Here is a 6,285-nt window from a genome sequence, read left to right as displayed (position 1 = left end):
GCTGTTTTCGGCAACGGCTGGAATTAGTTCAGTTAAGTGTTTCGGCAAACAATTGTCTATGCAAAAGATTGTACAGCAGCGGGATGGCAAAGATTGTATAGCACGGCATGATTGTCTCTGCAATAAAAACGATAAACCCTATACGTATGATGTCGGGATTGGATCTATCAAATATGCAAGATCTAGATATGGGTCAAACGGGCGTGGTAGACATGTAAAACCGATCTCTCGATCTAACCATCCGAAAAACACAACAACAAGCCGATCACCGACAGATTTACCTTGGCGTTTCTTCGAGCCGGGCGCCTTCTTCGGCGTGTGTGCGCGATTTTCCTTCCCCCCGATATTTCGACGACTGCCGGCCATGGCGACCACCGGCCGGGGAGATAGATGCGAGATGGAAGAACGTCCGGCGAAGACACCGGATCGGGGTGAGCACGAGAGGATGAGGTCGGGGGGGTGGGTAGTTAAGATGCTCGTAAATCATGGGGTAGAGGCACGACGTATATAAGGGAGGGCGAAATATTTGATAGGTGGGGTGCGCGGGAGGAGTGGAGGGAACAAAAAATTTGGGCGTTTTGGCAGCCGGCGTACTACAATTTGGAGGGAACAAGTTTTTGCCATGAAAGAAAAAATATTACTCTGAAAATGGAACTGTACATGTATATTTTAATTAAAAAATGACAGAAAACGAGTAAAACTCATAATAAATGCTAAATTCAATGTAAAATCATCAGTAACTAGTGGGACTGAGTAAATGTTGTGACATTCATGTGGAAAATTCAAATTTAAATTTTTCATGAGGTTTGGTGTAGTTTGATGTGAATTTACACAAGTGAGGGCATTTTCGGCATAACGGTCGAATCGTCGACCCCGGAAGTTGTAAAACCTTTTGCATGTGAAGTATATGTGAGAACACATCCCACATATACATGTTATTGTTCACACATGTGAGATTTTGTCTGAAAACACTTGTGGAACCTCATGTTGGTTGGGTCGATCCATGTGTGGACCCACATCGATCATGTCGGTGAAGGGCTCTTTTTCAAGCAAGCTGCACTTCAAATACTCAGATTGAGCTGCAAATTTTTGTGAGTGGTCATGAAGGGTAGGTATGTGTGCCTAAGGAGTTTCAGATTTTTCTGACAATTTTAGGTGTTTGTTGATTTTTTTATTAAAAAATGACAGAAAACGAGTAAAACTCATAATAAATGCTAAATTCAATGTAAAATCATCAGTAACTAGTGGGACTGAGTAAATGTTGTGACATTCATGTGGAAAATTCAAATTTAAAGTTTTCATGAGGTTTGGTGTAGTTTGATGTGTTGAAGTGATGCCTACTTTGGTATAATTGTGCACTTCGTCCACAAATGAGCATTTGTTTTTTATGTATGTTGAAAAAATGACTAACATGCCATAATTGTTCTGACCTAACCTATAGTCCGAACAAAGGCATGTAGTCAACATTTTGTTGTACATTTGAAGTTGTAAATCATATGGTTTTAAATAATTTTGAAGTGCAACTTTATGATTCAATGTATTTTTCAGTGTGCTGATGTTTTGCCATTGTGAACTTATTGACAGAGATTACATAATAGCAGTGGGCTCCATTTTTGCATGAGATACTTTGTGTTTGACTTTTGAACTTACAGGATAACAACCACCATCTACCCCACAGCCCCATTAAATAGCGGTTGTAGGCAGTTACTACTACTTATTGTATTTATAATGCCCCTGGTTGGTTTTGCCTTCTGCCCTCCCTTGTTCATGCGGTGAAGCAAGTCTCCTTCATCTTCTTTCTCTCTCTTTTGTGCTGAAAAACTCTTTTCTCTCTGAAGATTTTCGTTTGTTTTGAGAGGTAGGAAAATATGTTTTTACATGTCACTACTTCACCTCACCTCCTTTTTCTCTGTTTGTTGAAAATCCTTTTTGTCCTCTGAACAATCTTGTTTGTTCAGATCTATGGATATATGTGTGTATGGTTTCAGATCTATGGATAGATTTCTATGAATATGCCCTACCTACCTGTATTTTTTACTAGCTTTGGTAATTGCTAAATATACAGGATGAACTGTGTTGTTTGTGGTTCGATGGGCAATCATTGTCAGCAGAGGCGGGAGACTCTCAGTTCATTTCGTTGTTATCTTGGAAGCAGATTTGATGACTTTATGGTATATATCCTTTTTTAGAATGTATCTTTTTTGTTGACAGATTTAGACTATATCCTTATTTTCTGCATTTTTGTTCTACTGTTTTTTCAGACTGTGCCTTGTTTTGTGAGGAGGCAGTTCAACAACCTTGTTGGTAATATCTTTTTTGTCGTTACATCGGATGACGTGAAGTACAAATTTCATGTTAAGAAAGGCAGTTCGAAGACACATGTTTTTGGTACTGGATACCAAAAATTTCTTCATGACTACGACCTGAAAGTTGGTGACTGTATCATGTTTGGGTTTGATAGTGCTCCTGAACTGTTTGGGATTTTTGCAGAAGGTCCTGATGGCACTGAAAAGCATCGTGTCGATGGTAATTCTGTTTTATCCTTTACCATGTGTTGCCCATTTTTTTAATATAACTGATGTTATATCTCCTCTTTTTTTATTCTTTTATTAATTTTAAATTTGTATGCAGAAATTCCAACTGCAGTTGTCCACACTAAAGGTGTTATGCTTACTACTGCTCAAACATTGAAGAAGGAACAACTTCTCCGTGAGCGTGATCTTGGTCTTGGTGTTGTTTTTGTGCACACCTTGACGAATACTGATTTGAAGGGCAATGGACTGGTATAATTCTCCTTTTCTTTATGTAATCTTAGTTATCCTTTATATCCTTCCCGTATATAATTTAATTTTTATTATTCAGCGTATACCGAAGGAAGTTGTTAGGTCCTTGAATATCTCTGAAAGCGGGGAGGCATGTTTTTTTGTTGATGACTATGGCTACCACCCTCAGGGTGCATACTACACTACTACTGATGGAAGGATGAAGTTTGATTCCTACTGGTCGGAGTTTACTAAGGAGTATAACTTTGAATCTGGGAATGTTGTTCTCATTCTTTTCAACCAGGGCGGCCGTGGTGGTATTGAAGTTTCAGTTGATATCATATGATATAATCTTTATCATATGATATAATTGTTTTAGTCTACAATTTATGTGTGCCCATTGTGTGTTTATGTCATATCGCTACCCTGGCCGCTCTTGTGTGAAGGGATTGTATAGTGGGATTATGTAGGGGGTACACTTTACGATTGACTATTTGGTCCTGCATTTTTTCTACTGCCAGTTCAATTTTCACTGATTTTAATTGTTCATTTTTTGCAAATTAATATGTACTTCCCTGGGCCTTGGGAAAAACAGAACAAGCCCACTAGGCTGGAAGTTAAACAACTGGGTATGATTGCCCAGGTTCCAAATAACAAAAGTAGAACATAGTCTTTGAAACATGACATAGTTTAACCATGAACCTCCAGGGGAACAACTAAACAGAAACTAAATTTAGTGGAGAACATGAGGGCCAACAGCTGGACCGACGAGCGGGATGAGGCCAGTCCTGATGTAGTCCCTGAGGAACTTGCCAAAGGCAGCGTGCTTCGCCTTGCTAGCAGGATTGTGCTTCTGCTTGCTACCTTTTCCAACTCCCGTCGCGTGCTGGATCAGACACTCGAGATCGTTCGGGAAAACCCTGCCGCAGAATGGGCAATGTGGCTTTCCGTTACGACGGAAAGGGATCTGGCCAGTCTTCAGCTTCTTCAGAACGAAGCGGCTCTTCCGGTCCCGGTCCTCCTTGTCACTGTCAACGTCCTCAGAGTCTTCCTGCGATTTTGAAAGTAAAGAAGAAGTGAGAGAAGGAAATTAACTGAAATACAATTGCAGCATTAAATATTTTTGTATGAACATTATTAAGAATTAATCATGTAGAATCAACATTTATGATCCAGATCCAACCATACATAATTACTTCACTAATATAAATAACCACCAATTTAAACTGTTGTCACAACTTGTTCATGGGTAGTCCAATCATTATTTCAGTATTATAACTAAGCACCAATTTAAGAGAAAATGGTGATTATAAATTTCATGGATCAGGGATCAATCATTTGTTCCCTGAAGATGTACTGATTCATAAAACAATATGGATTCATGACGTCAATAAGCAGGAATTGAACAAAAATTATGGTCATAAATTACATGCAACTGATAATTCATTTGTTCCCCAAATTAAAATGATGTACACACTATGGTTTCATCGTATAAATAAGCACCAGTTTAAGACAAATGGTGATTATAAAATCCATGTATCAGATCAATTAATAGTACCTATAATATAATTCTTGTAATCATAATCACTCTGGTATGATTCATATTCGGATGAATTTAAGTTTGAAATGCAGTGAGCGTTACACTAAGCAGGTATGATTCATCACACAAAAGGAATCATTATAGTTGAATCAAGATGTGCATCAAATATTACAGATCTAGTAACTACAAACCATAAATCAGATGAGCAAGAACCCCAGAATCATCAATTTGTACAAGAAGTCGCAGACAGGGCAAATCAATCTACCCTATGAGCAAACCCTATGGTGAACAGTAAGATCAAGAAAAACAGGGGATCGATTGGAATAGTAGAATACCTCGCTGCAGTTGTCGGAGGCCTCCTCTTCGAACTCGTCGCACTCTCTGGGGCCATATAGCTCGCGATGCTGCACAGGTGGCGGTAGAACGGGTCATTCGGATCGAAGCCCTGGTCATCTGCTTGTGCCGCGGGAGCGAGGACGTCTCCCTTGGCCTCATCAGCGACGGCGACCACGGCCGGTTGGGCGGAGCCCTCCACGGTCACAGCGCGGCGAAGAGCGGCTCCAGTTACGGAAGAAGATCCCGCCTCCGCGACGTCGACTACTACCGGACCCTCGCCGTCGCCTCTGTCGACGTTGACGACCGCACTCGCCTCCGGCTCGTCTCCGCGAACACGCTTCATCTTCGGGATCTTCGGTGGAAGGGGAGGTCGGTGTTGCGCTGGTGGAGGTGCAAGCAGGGTTTTTCGCCAGAGATTGGGGAATAGAAGTTGCGGGTGGGAGAGACGATGGGGCCGATGGATATACAGTAGGTGCTGCCATTTGGGTTCCTCTGTCTGACGCGTGGGTGTGAAAACGTGGATTGCTGCATGTAGTCAGTCCACTTTCCCATTACTTTGACATGGGTCCCACGCATGACGGATGGGCTGGCACAGAATTTTCAGTATGGGTATTAAAAACTCTAAAATATTTGAAATACGAATTAGTGATCACACATAGCCTCTTCTTGAGTTTAGGGGATGAATTTTTGAAAATTTTCAAACCAAACTGCCAAGATAGCATGCTAGCGTCATTACCCACATGTTGATGCACCCTTATGCCAAATTTCAGTCCATTTCAAGTTATGTACCTCAAAAAATGGTCAAGAACTGCCCGTTCGAGGTAGACGGGCATAATCTTTCACTACGCACCTCACTTTTGTGAGTGCTTTGGTAGGGAAACAAAAAAATTTCTAGTTTGTTATTTTCCATGGAAAGTGTTAGCCACACATTGGCCAATACACAAGGTTTGGAAAGATTTCAACAAATTTTCAATTTTATATGAAAGTTTGAGTGTTTGGTGAAACCTAGGTTGACCTAATTGCACTAAGAGGTTGTCAAACCTTTTTCCAAGTGAAACTTCTGTTGTAGGGTAATGTGGTGACTTTAAATGCCCCAAATCCAAGGTGGTTTGGTCAGTTTTTGGCGATTTTCCCCTCTTTTCGTCCGAAAACCCCTCGCTCGACACATGTCCACCATGGGGACACCAAGCCACCAACTCCAAAAAATCAAAACCCATAGCAAGCAAGGTGTCATATCACAATGTGCACAAGGGTGCCAAATCATGCCCCAAATCCATGGTGGTTTGGTGAGTTTTTGGCGATTTCCCCCTCTTTTCGTCCGAAAACCCCTCGTTCGACACATGTCCACCATGGGGACACCATGCCACCAACTCCAAAAAATCAAAACCCATAGCAAGCAAGGTGTCATATCACAATGTGCACAAGGGTGCCAAATCATGCCCCAAATCCATGGTGGTTTGGTGAGTTTTTGGCGATTTTCCCCTATTTTCGTCCGAAAAACCCTCTTTCGACACATGTCCACCATGGGGACACCAAGCCACCAACTCCAAAAAATCAAAACCCATAGCAAGCAAGGTGTCATATCACAATGTGCACAAGGGTGCCAAATCATGCCCCAAATCCATGGTGGTTTGGTGAGTTTTTGGC

Source organism: Lolium perenne, chromosome 2, assembly GCF_019359855.2.
Source record: "Lolium perenne isolate Kyuss_39 chromosome 2, Kyuss_2.0, whole genome shotgun sequence".
Classification (NCBI taxonomy): Eukaryota; Viridiplantae; Streptophyta; class Magnoliopsida; order Poales; family Poaceae; genus Lolium; species Lolium perenne.
This window is presented reverse-complemented; position numbering follows the sequence as displayed.